A 17074-nucleotide genomic window follows, 5' to 3' on the forward strand; every position below is an offset into this window, starting at 1 on the left:
GTGAATGGGCCATATCAGATTGGTCTCAACCTCTTTCCTTCCTTCCCCTTTCATTCTATCTTTGCTAATGTGGAGCCACACTTTGCCTCCAACTTGGAATTGGTAATCAACTCTGTGCTTGTCATGTTGGAGTTTATATTGGGCTTGAATTTTCTCCAACTACTCCTGCACTTCCTGGTGAATCAGTTTATCTTTTAGATGGTTGTGCCCATACCTTGACTACGTGTACTTCTTTCACTATCAGAGATATCAGTTGTACTTGCGCCTGCAGGTTCTCTGCGATGGTGTTCCACTTCAGTTATGGTTTCATAAAGCATTTCACCCCTCCCACTCTCTCTGCCTTCATGCTTTAGGGGGCATCTGGTACATAGTATTTTGTCACTGACCCCACATCCCCTGATCCTGGATAGAGTCGGTCCCTGAATGACATCTGATATTTGTCATATACCAAAATATGTGTCCACATCTTCCATATTACTCAATAATATTTCCTAAGCTCATTACTCCTGAAGTTGACCCATTTTACCCATGTTTCAAGATCGTCGTAGGTCATCAGCATAGCGACAACCCAAATATGGCAAATTAGTTCAAACATAATACTTCTGGGTGGTTCTGGAGTTGGTTGTTGGGTCAAAGAGGTTCACCTCTCCTCCTTTGAGATGGTGATTCCGCATTTTGAGAAACCTCCCATGAAGATAAGATTCCTCTCCCCTCATTTATGGAGGCTCCTCCTCTTATAAAAACATCCTCCATGACTATGATCAACTAGTTCTTAGTTAGCTAGTTCTTGGTTTGTTGGATTGATAGCTTACAGTATGGATTGTTGATAGTCTAGCAATAGCTTGTGAGGTATGAGAATAACCTTTCATGTTGTGGACTAAAAGTGTAAAATGGTTTTGTAAGAAGGAAGCCTTGTGGTGAGTGCCTTAGTTTGATACTTGTGCTTTTGGGTGAGAGAGAGTCATCAGTATTTCTGGGAGATCTTTGAGAGTGAATGCTTATGGAGACATACTAATCGAACACTTCAAGAAAGCTTGCGACGTCAAGGCGTGGTTGTAAGCTTTACTATTGTTTATATTAATAAAATCAATGGTTATTTCCTATATCATGTATGAAATGTATGTTGATAGCTTATGGTTCCTTGACTCTATCAGTAGATAGTTCGTTGTTGTTCTCTTTTATATGTTTTGTTGTTTTCATATATTGTTTCAGGTGAATCAATCATTAAGGAGAAGAAAGCGATAGCTGAAGCGACGTGACTAAGACTTCATCAAACACTAGTATAAGGTAGGCCTCTTCAATGATAACTATTTAAGGAATTAGATATTGTCTTTGTCTTGTTGCGACTAGACCCACTCTAGGGCTAGAGGGGTTGTCTCTGTTCGCAGAGGGAACTTACCTGCATCACAATTAGGGGAACAAGGTACAATTTAGTTGTAGTAAATGTAACTTGGTAAAGTTGTTGTAGTCGAGGCAGGACTTGGTTGGGTTCCTAAGTCAAAAAGAAAATAAGGGTAGTTATGAGGGAATGATAATTAAGGAGTGCCATGGCATGCCAAGGAATGAAAAGGCATGCTGACATATGAAAAATAGTGTCAATGCATGTCAATGATTGTTTGGGAGTGTCAGGGAATCATAAGGGAGAACTAGGTCAAAGTGCATGGAAATGAATGAATAAGAGATTATGCCAGGGAATGTCAGTGAATTCTAGGTGTCCCATGGATGAAGTGTGTTAGGAGAATTTCATATTAGGACTTGTAGGAGGAAATCCTACGGTTGTGATAATGAGAGTTCCTAGAGCCTCTTGGATGTTGGTAGGCCTATAGCATGGGACCGTCTCAGGGTCAAGTGGTCCAAAATCTTAGTGGGACGCAGGGGCTGGTTGGCAGAAAGGTTGGGATGGTTCCTGGGGTTCCTAATGTTGATGTTGAAGGTCTGTATGGTGTCTTTCCATTAGTTCCACTTCCTTAACATAAATTATGAGGTTGAATCAGATCACAGTGGCCTCTCGTTGCATGTTTACCACAGTTGGCCAGTTACTTGGGCATATTTCAGAGAAGGGTGTTAGAGAGTGGTATAGAGCATGGTTCACCCCTTGGACTGGATGGGTTGTCTATTTTTCATGGATTCGTGTTTCATGTGTGTCTCTTGTGTTGTATGACCATGCGCTTGTCGCATTTGTATGGTGTTGATCATGGCTATAGTGATGTCGACATATGAAGGTCGATGGTGTTGTTGTGGGATGTGTCATCATGAGTTTGTGGTTGTATATGCATTTGTTATGAATGTAGGTTTCTATATATTCACTACAAGAAAAAATGTCATTGTGAGGTTCATGCTTGTGACGGACCTTTAAGGTCCATCACCAATGTCGCATATGGTGATGGTTTTTAAAAAGCGTTGCTGTAATTTTATATAGTGATGGTCCTTTACAATTTGTCACCAAAGCTATTTTTAGTGACACTTTTGGCAAGGGTCGTTAAAGGCCCGTCACTAATTCTCTCTTTGGTGACTTTTGGTGAGGGTCTTTAAAGGCCCATCACTAATTCTCTCTTTGGTAACACTTCTAGTGACGATATTTTATTCACTGTCACCTATAATCTTTTTGGTTACTTTTGGTGATGGTCAATAAATGTTCATCATCATTTATCATTCCAATGAGTTTCTGATGACATTTCATGCCTATGATGAACCTTTAAGGTCCATCACCAATGTCACATATAATGATGGTCTTTAAAAAAACATTGTTGAAAGTGTATATAGTGATGGTCCATTAAGGTTTGTCACCAAAGCCATTTTCAATGACACATTTGGTGAGTGTCATTAGTTTCCCATCACTAATTCTCTCTTTGGTGACAGTTTTGGTGAGGGTTGTTAAAGGAGCATCCCTAATTCTCTCTTTGGTGACACTTCGAGTGACGATATTTTATTGACCCTCACCAATGCTCTTTTTGGTTACTTTTGGTAATGGTAAAAAAATGTTCGTCATCATTGATCATTCCAATGAGTTTTTGATGACGCTATGTACCTGTTACTATATTTTTTTGTAAAAATAATAAAATAACATTAAATATTGATGTATCAAATCTAACTTCCATGCACTAGCATTACCACCAAATGTTTTTCCTTTGTAAGGCATAAATTGAGGACAACATGCTGTCTCAATTTGAGAAATAGTACCATTTCATGTTCAAACAAAAAACACTTTATTGGTAGGATAACAATTTACAAAATCTGAAAATGAAGAAGGCCAACCAATTTGTAAATGTATGAACTTGATTTTACACTCTCAATAGCTTGTACCAGATCATTTAATCTTGCTCCTCTCACTTCTTTAACAATCTTTTTACCCTTCAATACTTTGAAGGTGGGCACAACCTTCACTCCCAAATCCTTTGCCAAAGGTTGTAACCAATTAAATCATCACTTGAAAAAAGCGTTAGCTTAAGATATGTTAGACATCACAAACAGAGGTAATATTTAACAAGCAATTCAAATATGGATTTGAGAAAAAGCATGAGGAAAAATAGAACATTCAAGCAATGCCACTTTATCCATTGAGAGACCAGTGAATAGGAGTGTCATTAATATTTGATAGATAGAATGTGGTGTCATAAAAGAACCAATATGAAGAACTGAAGTCATCAAGTACGTCAATAAATCGACCGACCTTAATCTCCTCTGTTATGAAAAATATTTGAGTTTTTGAATTGAGATAATGTGGGTTTTGGTTGTATGTTGTTTGGTATTGCACATTGTAGGGGGAAATGAGTTGGAGGCATCACAATAGCCAAACCCTGGAATTGGTGTAAACTATGGAATGGAGGGGGACAATCGTAATAGCCAAACCCTGGAATTGGTGTAAACTATGGAATGGAAGGGGGCAATTTTCCATCACAGAAGCAGGTAGCTAAGATGCCTAGAAACACCTTTATCAATAGATTCAAGATCTACAACTCATATCCCTCTATACTGCAAGAATTTTCCAACACAATCATTACAGTTATTGTGGGTCTTAAGAATGAGAAAGTCGAGAGAATAAGTGAAATCCTAACTACAAGCCAAGCTTGGGTGGCTCAAACGATTTCACCTTACTACCCTTAACCTTAATAATTTTGATCACGGTAGAGAATGAGCTCCTTACAAATACTGATGGGTTGTTAGACTCTTCTCTTTTTCTTAATCTAACATGGTTGAAACATGTACAACAACATTTGCAGCTCCTAATTGAAGCTTAGGGTAAGTACTTTCAGTTTGTGTTGGAGAAGGCCAACAAAACTCTTGCAAGCCATAATTTGAGTTTTGTTGGAATAGAAGTTGCTCATGCAAAAATATCATAATTGGTGTATAAGATGTGATTGTCAAATAAACACTTAAATCTCAAACTGAACAAAATTTAATATGAAATGTCTTAAAAAGAGAAAATTAGTAATAAATATATTAAAAAACTAGCATCGATCATAAATAATAGATATTTTTTTGGGTTTAAATTTAAAAAAAAACACTCACTACAATTGGAGTTAACATAATAGAATTGGTGCTGAGAGGAATATATGCTAATCTATCAACTGTACTCCTCACAAATTTTGCTCTGACACACTACATTTATTCATTTAAATGCGTACCTATTATGAACTCACAACTTTTATGCTAGCATCTATTTTAAATTAAATGCACCCACAACCTTAATTTAGATGGCTCTGATATATTTTGCGCTAGCATCTATTTTAAATTAAATTCACCCACAACCTTAGTTCAGATGCCTCTGTATAGATGTCAGAACAGAAGAAAAAAATTGTATTGCAAGTGATGATGGAAGGCACAGTATGATCATACTACCACTCGACAATATTGCCAATACCCTATATTCTTGGGCTTCATGTGTTACAACTCTATTATAATGTGTAATAGATATGTGAATTCCCATTATCAACATCTACAACTCAAATGTTAAAAAGTAGAAAACAATGCTCTCAAATTGACACTTTGACTCCATATGCCCTCATTTCCCCTAAACACAACCAATTATCTGATTCATATGAAGAATCTCTCTATAAATGGAAAACGAAATCCTACAAAATGCTCAGATTTCAACTGTATGATGACATGGTGTAGACTGTAATAATGTTGGCCCATATGAATTCTAATTTCAATTTACTGATTTTTTTAATTTTGCCCTTTTGTTTTGTTTTTGATTTATACAACAGAGAAACATAGTTCTTAACCTTTTGTATGCTTTCAAAATATTTCAAATTGTTGAATTGGTTTTGAGTATTAACCGCATCCAAGATTTTTACTGCAGATATTATAGATGACATATTCACTGTTAATGCTACTCTTTCCTATCTTACACATTCATTGTTAATGCTACTTTTCCTATGTCACTTCTTTACGGAATTTTATTTGCAACATTTGGTGCAATTGCTAGTTAAGCTAAACTACAAGAAATAACTACCATATAGCCATGTTTTATATCTTATTTCCTATACAAAATTAATCCAATTTAACATCAATTGCATGTGGCATTGTCGAATCTCACAAGTCTAGTTTTTTCATTAAATCGCTTTCACACTTTACGTTTTTCCATAATTTGGTTTAAATTTTCTATCTAAAATGGTGATAATGAATGCTTTGTCAAATTTAGCATCTGTTAAGATGTCTTACCAATCCAAAGTTTGTTGGATGATAAATAAATAGATTTTAAAAATGAAATTGACAACATAACTCCCACAAAACCATAAAAAATGAGAAATTTAATTAATTGTCAAACAATTCCTCCGCAAATATGCCTATCCAACTCTCGTAGAAAAACAATGTCAATCCATTACCCATTCCTCTAAATTTACTCAAAAGAATTACCAATCCATTATCTATTCCCTTAGATTTACTTGAAAATTACCATTTCCTTTAAACAATGTTTAAGACCATTACTCCAAATTCTTCCTTAAAGCAATTAAATTAAATACTAATTTGAAGTCAAAAGGCATCCACTATTTCAGAGATGGTAAGGTAGTTGTGGAAATTACTGCAATGACTCTCCCTAGTACAAAACAACAGGCACCTTGTTTCCACAACAGTCAGCCTAAAGTTAATACCAGAACTTGGGAGTGGGAGTGGGGTCTCAATTCATTTCCTCAAGTAAACTAAGTTGGCACATAGTACATTCTCTAGCATTCTTTGCTAGTGATTTTCAAATTCATATGTTGTTGAACAACAGAAAGACAAAGAAGCATGGTTGGCATTGAGGAACTTCCTCTCGGTTTTTTTCTCCCGACCTATGTAGACAGACAGATGGGAAAGAAAGGAGGCACTTGATTTGTGAGCATGGTTGGATGGAGTGGCAGTTTTCTCATGATTTTTGCCTTCTTGATATGGGCCTTCAATGATGAAGCTTATTCATGGCTTCAGAATCCATTACCCAACACAGGTGAGATGCAATCCACAAGGAACTCTGGAAACAAGATTTAGGAGTTTCTTGGAATAAATCTAAGAGGAGCACTATCCAGGCATAATACATTGCCAAGAAGGTTACAAAAATCCTCTCGCATCAAGACGTCAGTGGGTCAAATCTAGGCTAGTGAGTTTCTTCCCTGGAACATATGAATGGTTGTCAAATCTAGTTAACAAGTTAATTTCCAGGGATTAATTTTTGTGGAGGTTTGAACCTAGTTCTGATCATGATAATGGCCCATCTTAATCACTAGACTGCAACCATAATTAATTGAGAGGATTCCTCTTTATAATTGTAAAAATTCGTTGACAAACACTAACATAAATATATGCTAAGTGCTCTCAGCAATCGGTCATATGTTACAGGGCCTTCAAATAATAAATGAGCACCATAATTATGATATAATATATCAGCTCGCTATGATCAAAAAATTTTCTAGGTCTACTTTTGACGGAGAGGCACATGAGGCCCAACAGAATTTTCATTGAAAATAAGAAAAAATCCCATGATTGTCATCACAATATCAACCTTGTTCTGTGATTGGGGCTGCTGACTTCACCTTCACTAATGTTGTCCCCATTTGGGTTGGAGATTCTGTTATTAGCTGGATTCTCATGACGTGCTTGGGCAACAGCCTCACACCCTAGGCAACGATCCTGCAAAATCCACATTTCAGATTGTATTACTATGACATGTCTCTAATGACAATAATAAGCATTGGGCAACATAGTATTAATACAAGTAAACAAAGTATATATATACTATATACACCATTTAAATATAAAATTACACTGCCATTGATACTCTGCAACAACATGGTTATTGTTTCAAAGAAAAACATACATCATGAAAGGGTAATTCATGTGGCTCTTGCATGTGTATGACATGGCCTATCTTTGGCCTCTTAGCAGCATTTGGATCCACGCAATGCAGTGATACCTACAATGCTTGTTTCAATGCCCTGGATGTGGGTTTAACGTTGAGCAATGGATCTACCACTTCCTCAAACCTTCGTCTCATAGCCATCATTTTCCCATTGGAATGAAGAATGTAGATAGTTAAAAATCAATGCCAAGCTCCAATGCTCAAGTCGTGCTTTTAATCAGCTAAAAGGATTTTAATACTACAAGCTCAATAGTAAACAAAAATTTACAGGAGTCCCAAGACATAAAATTGTAGAATAAAGGGCATTACATAGTGTGATAATCACAACTTAATAAAGGGTTGTATATTGTTTAACGAAACCTGTAAGGGGAAAAACCTCTTTCATGTTTTACAATGATATTTGCGGCGATAGTTTTCTGCGTCATATTCTTATTCAGAGCTTCTTGCATGACTATTTGTTTGTTTAAGACGTAAAGTGCATGAACAAAGCTTCATGCCTTAAATAGAGTAGAATGGATATCGAATAATGATACTAAAAGAATTAGCCATTATCCATAAGAGACAATTGACACCTTGAAAAGGGGCCATTAAACTTATATATCCTATTAAAATAACTTCAAATTGCTAGAAAATACAACGAGAAACATTGTCAAGGGCCTCTTCCACGCTAAATACAGTTTTAGAACTGCATTGGAAATGGGTGTCGTTAAAAATGCATAATATCAAAACGGGTTTGGATTTTACTTAATACTTCCTACAAAAATGCTATACAAGAAGAGTTTCCAAACTTCTCGATTCTCAGAAGTTAATTTACTGGAATCTATTAGCAAAAACATATAAATAGAAAAACCCTCAATAACTACCTCTCAATCACACTAAGAAAAACCTCAGAAGACAAGCCAGTGCTACAACAAATTCCCAAATAAGACAGTGAATCGAAATGAAAATCAGATCATACCTTTTCTTGAGAAAGAAAACCCTAAACATATACATCAGTGGAAGTAGACACTGAAACAAAATATCAGTAAACAAATGAAAAAAGATGAAGAATTGCATTTTGTGATGTTATTTAACTCTAATCTCGTAGGGATCTGAGAGACGAGGCTAATGACATCACAAAATTTGTGAGTTATACAACCACACTTCTCATTGAAATGGAGATTGCGGATAGGTGAAACTCGATGCAGACACCGAAGCTTGTGGCATATTTATATGGAAAAAGAACCTGGGAGATTAGGGTTTTTCCTTCAAAAAGATTCATTCCTCTTTCAGACCTTAAGGTTATGCCTCTGTTAATTTAAATGAAATTAATGAAGAGATTCACCAAGGGATTGAAGACCTTAAATATATGCATTTGTTACATGAAAGTGCTAAATAACTTTAGCAATGGATTGAAGGGAACTTATATTCTAACCTCCCTAGCAGGTCTGCCATAATCAACAAGGCTTCTTCTCAAAATAATCTCCATGCCCGAATCCACCTCAGAGCTTGCTCTCTCTCTCTCTATATATATTAGAACTGGGTTGGATAATTAAAACTTAGTGCCAGGCTCCAATGCCCAAGTCATTCTTTTAATTAGATAAAATGATTTTAATTCTACAATAACAATAGCAAACAGAAATTTACAAGAGTCCCAAGACATAAAATTGTAGAATAAAGGGTATTACATAGTGTGTAATTGCAACTTAATAAAGGGTTTTATATGGTTTAATGAGATCTGTAAGGGGAAAAACGTCTTTCATGTTTTACAATGATATTTGCAGTGATAGTTGTCCAAATCATATACTTATTCATATCTCTTTGCAGACTATAATATTTGTTTGTTCAAGACTTAAAGTGCATGAAAAAAGCTTCATGCCCTAAACAAAGTAGAACGAATATCGAATAATGATAATGAAAGAATTAGCCATTATCCATAATAGACAATTGACACCCCAAAAAAAGGGCATTAAACTTATAGTTCTCATTAAAATAACTTCAAATTTCTAGAAAATACAATGAGAAACATCGCCAAAGGCCTCTTTCACACTAAATACAGATATAGAAATGCACCGGAAATGGGTGTCGTTAAAAATTCATAATATCATAACAAGTTTGGATTTTACTTAATACTGCCCACAAAAATGATATACAAGTAGAGATTCCAAACTTCTCGATTCTCAGAAGTTAATTTACTAAAAAGTCTTAGCAAGAACATAGAAATTGAAAAACCCTCAACAACAACCTCTCAATCACACTAAAAAAAACTTCAGAAGACAAGCCATTGCTACAAAAAATTCCCAAATGAGACAATGAATGACAATGAAATTTCAAATCATACCTTTTCTTGAGAAAGCAAACCCTAAACATATACAACAGTGTTGAAGTAGCCACTGAAACGAAATATCAGTAAACAAATGAAAAAAGATGAAGAATTGCATTTTGTGATGTTATTTAACTCCAATCTCGTAGGGATCTGAGAGACGAAACTGATGACATCAAAAAATTTGTGAGTTATACATCCATAGTTCATTGAAATGGAGATTGTGGATAGTTGAAACTCGATGCAGACACTGAAGCCTGTGACATATTTATATGGAGAAAGAACATGGTAGATTAGGGGTTTCTCCTTCAAAAAAATTCATTCCTCTTTCCAAGCAAGGGCTGTCAAGCCGAAGCACCTGGAGGTAGTAGTGCCAAGCAAGAAGTAGTGTTGAGCAAGGGTGGTCAATCTGAAGCACCTAGAAGTAGAGTTGAGCAAGAAGTAGTTTTGAGCAAGGACGGTCAATCTATTGCATTGCGAGGTCACGAGGCTTATAATTATAATTAATTTAATATCGATTGAATTAATCAAATGGTTCAAACTATTTTAATCATATAACACCTAAATCAAGGGCCCATGAATGTACACATACCTTCATAGGGGAGTTTATTTCAAAGGGGAACGCCTTACGATGTAACTAGCTAACTTCTTATGGAAACGTTATAGAAGAAAGAACACTATTTGAATTTAATTACATATAAATAATGGATAGTTTGACACAATAAATCCACTAAGATTTCTACAAAAAACATTAGGATTTTGAAATAGCCAAATATTTACCCCTTCCTCATGAAGACCATGACCATGGTATTTCCCTAAAGTCCAAGCAATCCTCACTTACTAGGACCTCTTCTTATTCTTACGGGGATTTTCTCTTCTTTGACATAGGGGTTGCTTTAGCCTCAGATGATTTGAATTGTATCATTATCTTATTTTTCATCCATTTTGATGCATTTAGAGTGGAAAAAGTGGAGGAATCGGCTCACAGGACCATTTTTAACGTGGGACCAAGTTTTGTGAAACCGAGTCTGAAACCTTCCGAGAGCGTTTTGAGGAATCAAACAATGTTTGTTGGGGGTAACACATTTCTACTAAAGAGTCACACCTTTTCATGATAATCTACACACAAAAATATTTCCAACGACGTAAGAATCACATCAACCAGAGTCTGTATGCAAAATTTATGCCACTCAAAAGTTGACCTTCTTGTTTTACACCTATAATTTGGGAGGATGTTGTGTCAGCCCCATTATTCATGGAAAAGGGGCGAGACACGTATTTGTGATGTAAAATACTCTAGAAAATTATATTTTGTAACTCTAGTTAAGAGTTGATGTAGTCAAACTTAACCACTAGTACGCTATCGGGTTGTGTTATAATCAGGCCACTAGGAGGAAGAGGCATTCCATTCTTTCGAGAGAATTTTGTTCCATAATTGAGAAAAGATAGCTAGGAGAGATAAAAGGGAGGGCACAAAGAGAGGATCTATGCACTGTAGCAGCCCACAGGCCACAGACATTACTTCTTTGTATCTGCAGCCATATTTCCAGACAAAGAAAGAGAGCGAAGCGACCTCACCTTCATGCTGGGTTTTCTCCCAAAATGGTTTCCCAGAGAGAATATCTTATGTATTATGTGTGTGTGAGCTTATTTTTTCATCCTCTACTTTTCTCATTGATTTAATTTTACATGCATGCACTAGTTACAACTAATTTTACAGATTTAGAAATTAAATAAAACTGTAATAGTGTGGAATATCAAATTTTTAATATAATATTATCATATCTGTTGTGGCGAACTGTCCAATGGAATATCCACAGTATTTTACGGATCATCAAAAAAATTCTACTCATTTTCTTTCAAATATTAACTCTTCATATGAGCATTCATCCTCTAAAACTCTTCTCTTGATATTAGATGTAGGAGTTTGTCCTCTTTTTACAAGAGATTATAGAGATTTTTGTCTAAACCCTCCCCAAAAGAGGAATTTGTCCCAAGTGTGTTCTTTTTTCTTTAATTAAGCTTCCACCATAATTTTCCCTTATTTTCCACCATAAGTTTTTAGAGGATTGTCCTAAACTCGTAAAAGATTGACCATAATTGCTACAGGATTGTGATTGACATAGAGAGGGGTCAGATTTTAAGTTAAGGGAGTGAAGAAGGAAGTATACCACACCTCCATCATCCATCCTACATGCTATTCAACCACTTATCTATCCAAATATCCATCTTTGTCAACGAAAAAAATCCATTTTCACCCCTTCTTCCACAATTTTCACCACTACCAAATTGGTGAAACTCTTTCTCTGAAGAATTTGTTAGCCAACAAGAAGGAAAATTGGGATGAGGCAAAGGGAAAATTGAAGCCTCAAACAACCATAAGAAGGCCAATCACTAGGGTAGCTATAGCTAAGTAACTCCAAGCAAAAATTACCTAGCTACAAGAAGAAACATGGTTTATATAGGAAAGGGGAGAATTGTTACAACATAGGGAGAGACTAATATAGGAAGGAGAAGCAACACCTCAATTGTGTAACAACCCTAGTTAAAAATTCATGTAAAAATATATAAGACCACAACCATGGGACACATATTCCAAAATGAATGATGGGGAAATCACCCAAGTGGGTGTTCATTTGGTGTATTATGGCTAAGGAAATTCGCAAATGAAATGTCAAAAGATTTGGAAAGGCATGAGGCATTTATTGGCATTTTATGTATGAAAATAATAAAAATTAGGAGAAAATGGAGGTGAAAGCTCACAGGTTGCATGTGAGGAGGAAAATGAAGGAAAATAATGGAAAATGAAGAAAATAGAAGCCTCATTAATAAAATGGCTTCTAAGAATCAGTGGGCAAGCTTGGTAAGTCCAGTGTTGGAGCTTTCTCTCTATCTCTCTCTCTCTCTCTCTCTCTCTCTCTCTCTCTCTCTCATACTCTTGGATACTTATAGTTTTCTTGGATCACTCTTTGAGGAGTGTGGAATAATTGGCGTTTTGGAGAAAGAAGGCAAAGTAAGAGTAGAAAAGCACAAGAGGAAAACAAGATCAACAACTATTGTGGTCTTTCCTTGGAGGTATTGAGTTTCATGTGTGTTTTCCTCACCAGTTTTGGCATGCATGTCATATGCATGTGGTTTGTTGTTAATGGTTTGTCATTAGCATGGAGGATGGTCGTGATTGATAGTGGATTTACCTAGCCTTGCCATTTCGTAGATTCCCATGGAGATTGTGGTTTTATTTCCTTGTTTTGTTTTGGTTGGTTCTCTTGTTTCCTTAGGTTGGGTTGATTTATTATTCCTAGAAGCCTTAGTTGGACAAACGCTTTGGAAGCCCTGTAACAACTTGGGTTGAATTACTAGTACTAGAAACATTGTTTGGAAAAACACTCTAGAATCCCTTGGTGGGTTGAGTTACTAGTCCTGGAAGCCCTGGTTGGATAAACGCTTTGGATGTTGAGTAAAATATGTGGGTTGATTTACTAGTCTTGGAAGCCTTGGTTGGAAAAATTCTGTGGAAGCCCTGGAAAGCTTAGATAGGGACCAATCTGATGATGGTTTTGTGATGTCAAGCTATGAGGTGGAATCACTATTTGATGGGTTGAGGTGGATGGCCTTTGGAAGCCATGGATGGTTTTGGATTGATGTGTTCTATGAGATCCCACATTCATGCTTGGAATATGGCATGAGGGTGAATGCATGAAGAGAGATTTGGCTAAGCCATTCTACGGTCGGGTGGAACGTGCTAGTCCCATACCGGGTTAGCTTTTGCATCATTAATATGAAGTTATTTCTCCTTGTTACCTCAGGATTATTATATTGGTTTATATGTGGATTCTATGGCTATTGTATCCTTGGTATTTATATTAATATTATGTTGGTTATGAGTATGTATAATGACAATGGCTCTGTATGGTTCCCATCATGTTTTTACTTGTATATGAATGAAAAATGTATCTATGGCCTAATGGATGAAACTGAAGCTAAAGTGATAAGGAAAAAATACCTCATAGTGAATCTCAGAAAAGTATGAGACCCATATGCTAATATTTGTTATTATAATTGTAGAACACATATTCACGATATGTTTGGCGAAATTCCTGTCATGGCTAGTAGGGGTCTAGTCAAGGGCTTCTTTAAGTATTTGCATTTTTACTATCATTTCTCTGTTATTTTACTGATCTGAAGGTGTCATTCAATTCTAGGCAGTGACTTGGGCACTGGGCCTGAAAAGGTGGCTTAAATCCCAGGGACGATGGCACAACACTGAGCAAAATAGTTCCTCGATGCTTGCATGCCTTGTCATGAGAGTGCCTAGAGCCTCTTGGACGTTGGTAGGCCTATAGCATGGGAGCGTCTCAGGGTCAAGTGGTCCAGAATCTTAGTGGTACCCAGGGGCTGGTTGGCAGAAAGGTTGGGATGGTTCCTGGGGGTCCTAATGTTGATGTTGAAGGTTTGTATGGGGTTTTTCCATTATTTCCACTTCCTTAACATAACTTATGAGGTCGAATCAGATCACAGTGGCCTCTCGTTGCATGTTTACCACGGTTGGCCAGTTACTTGGGAATATTTCAGAGAAGGGTGTTAGAGAGTGGTATAGAGCATAGTTCACCCCTTGGACTAGATGGATTGTCTGTTTGTCATGGATTCATGTTTCATGTGTTTCTCTTGTGTTGTATGACCATGCGCTTGTCGCATTTGTATGGTGTTGATCATGGCTATAGTGATGTCGACATATGAAGGTTGATGGTGTTGTTGTGGGATGTGTCATCATGAGTTTGTGGTTGTATATGCATTTTTTATGCATGCAAGTTTCTATATATTCACTACAAGAAAAAATGTCATTGGTGAGGGTCATGCTTTTGATCGACCTTTAAGGTCCATCACCAATGTCGCATATGGTGACGGTCTTTAAAAAAGCGTTGTTGTAAGTGTATATAGTGATGGTCCTTTACAGTTTTTCACCAAATCCATTTTCAGTGACACTTTTGGTGAGGGTTGTTAAAGGCCTGTTACTAATTCTCTCTTTGGTGACACTTTTGGTGAGGGTCTTTAAAGGCCCATCACTAATTCTCTCTTTGGTGACACTTCTAGTGACGATATTTTATTGACTGTCACCAATAATCTTTTTGGTTACTTTTGGTGATGGTCAATAAATGTTCATCATCATTTATCATTCCAATGAGTTTTTGATGACACTTCATGCCTATGATGGACCTTTAAGGTCCATCACCAATGTCACATATGGTGATGGTTTTTAAAAAATCGTTGTTGTAAGCTTATATAGTGATGGTCCTTTAAGGTTTGTCACCAAAGCCATTTTCAATGACACTTTTGGTGAGTGTTGTTAATTTCTCATCACTAATACTCTCTTTGGTGACACTTTTGGTGAGGGTCGTTAAAGGACCATCACTAATTCTCTCTTTGGTGACACTTCGAGTGACAATATTTTATTGACCCTCACCAATGCTCTTTTTGGTTACTTTTGGTTACGGTCAAAAAATGTTCGTCATCATTAATCATTCCAATGAGTTTTTTATGATGCTATGTACCTGTTACTATATTTTTTGTCAAAATATAATGATTTAAGACCATTGTTGTGGATTCTTTTTCATTATGTGTCCAAGATCATAGTGGTTATAATAGCTAGTCAATTTGTTAAGAAGTAATTAGTGTGTATCGTTTCCCTCAAGTCATAAGAATATAGTCTTCCTATGAGTCAACACATGACTCATCTCTATTAGGTTTATCATCTAGCAAATTTCCTTTAAATAAAGTTCCACTAGTGTGTGTAGGAACTATATTATTTAATACATAATCAAACTCTGTCAATTCTATTAATGAGAGAGACCTAGCACTCCTCAACACTCATGGCACACCTTAACATGCTTTGGAACAATACACTAACATTCCTTAGCATCTCGCATGTCTTGGAACATCTTTGTACCTAGAACATATTTCCATGAGTAGGATGCCAAAGCACATGTTGGCATGCCATAGCATAGCATAGCACTCCCCTATCATGTGTTGGCATTCCCTGTAGTCCCTAGCATGCCCTGGAACTCCTTGGCATATTATTGCATTGACAAAAATTAGCACTTGGCACACATTGACACTTGGCATGTATTGGAACATATTATTAGTATGCCTAGCATGCCCCTATTGAAAAAGATAAAGTCTAGACTTATTAACCCTCTTATGTGTTCATTTCCTTTCATTTTTGCTTGGTTATTCCTTTTGTTGCCTTGAAAATCCTTGACGCATATTGGCATACTTTGGCACCCTGCACATCCTAGCATGTATTAGCACCTGGAATGCCTTGGCATTATTTGGCACATGTTAGCAAACCCCAGAACTACCTAGCACACTCTAGCACTTCTTGACATTCCCTGATATTCCCTGGCATGCCTTACCCATTCTTAGCATACCTTGTCACTCCCTCCTTGGCATGAAAACTAGCACTAATTAACACTCCCCAACACACCCTCATATTCATTCACTTCCATGCATTTTGACCTAGTGCTCCCTTGTGTTGTCCTAGTACTCCCTAACACTCCTCAGCATGCATTGGCACGCTCTAGCACACCTTAGCACTCATAAGTGAAGAATGAAACTTGTAACCAATGTTATTAGAATCAGAATAGACAATAAATTGGCGAGGCAAAAGAGCTAAGAGTTTGAATCAGATTGGGGAAAAATTGGGAAAAAATCAGTGAATTCAATAAATAAAACTATACACATATATTGAATTAAAAAAAAAAAAACATTTTTCATTGATATTCAGTAAAGCCATGTCCAATCAATTCATAATATCAATAGATGTCCAAAATATCATGAATGAATAAGCATCTCATATATGTTATGAGTCCAAACATGATCCAAAGTACTGAGTCATGACTCCTAACTAGTCACTATATAGAACTAGAAGCAAGTGCTTCTAAAAATTTACAAACAAATACATACTAATTAGAAAAAATCAGAAACTAAGAGTCTAAGACTCTTAAGAGTGAGAAATAGAAGTGATTCCTCGCACTCCTCTGCTTGCTTGACTCTCAAAGTTCTTCAAGTCATGTAGGTTCAAAAGAGGAGCCTCCTCTAATTGGACCCAATCTGCTGTATTTGTGGTTTGCAAATCTATCTCTTCAAGGTCTATTGCTGAATGATCCAAACCTATCATTATCATGAGACGTTGAAATGTGAATTTAAGTTTGAATTTGAACATTAAAGTTTAAACTTTAGATTCCAAATTATATCCTTCAAATTCAAGCTCTCACCTAGTATTTTCTTGTTGTGAAGTTGTAGATTGTAATGGAAAAATACAAGGTCATTTAAGCTCTTTTGTGTCACTCAGTTGTGCTTCTTAGAATGTATTTTCTCAAATATGCTCCAATTGCACTCACAACCTGAAGCACTGCATGCTTGATTTAAGATTCAAATGG

The 17074-nt window shown here is 36.4% G+C and overlaps 2 non-coding genes across 2 annotated transcripts; both read right to left on the reverse strand.

The window, feature by feature from the left end:
* Window positions 1-8388: 8388 nt before the first annotated feature.
* Window positions 8389-8494, reverse strand: LOC149150773 (small nucleolar RNA snoR97). The gene has a single exon (XR_016263982.1). It is a non-coding gene; the product is annotated as a small nucleolar RNA snoR97 (small nucleolar RNA).
* A 1258-nt stretch (window positions 8495-9752) lies between these two features.
* On the reverse strand, window positions 9753-9858 carry LOC149150774 (small nucleolar RNA snoR97). Its single transcript, XR_016263826.1, has one exon. It is a non-coding gene; the product is annotated as a small nucleolar RNA snoR97 (small nucleolar RNA).
* Window positions 9859-17074: the final 7216 nt, after the last annotated feature.

This window comes from Pinus tabuliformis, chromosome 9 (genome assembly GCF_031772625.1).
Source record: "Pinus tabuliformis cultivar Carrire ecotype Pingquan chromosome 9, CPIR1, whole genome shotgun sequence".
Taxonomy (NCBI): Eukaryota; Viridiplantae; Streptophyta; class Pinopsida; order Pinales; family Pinaceae; genus Pinus; species Pinus tabuliformis.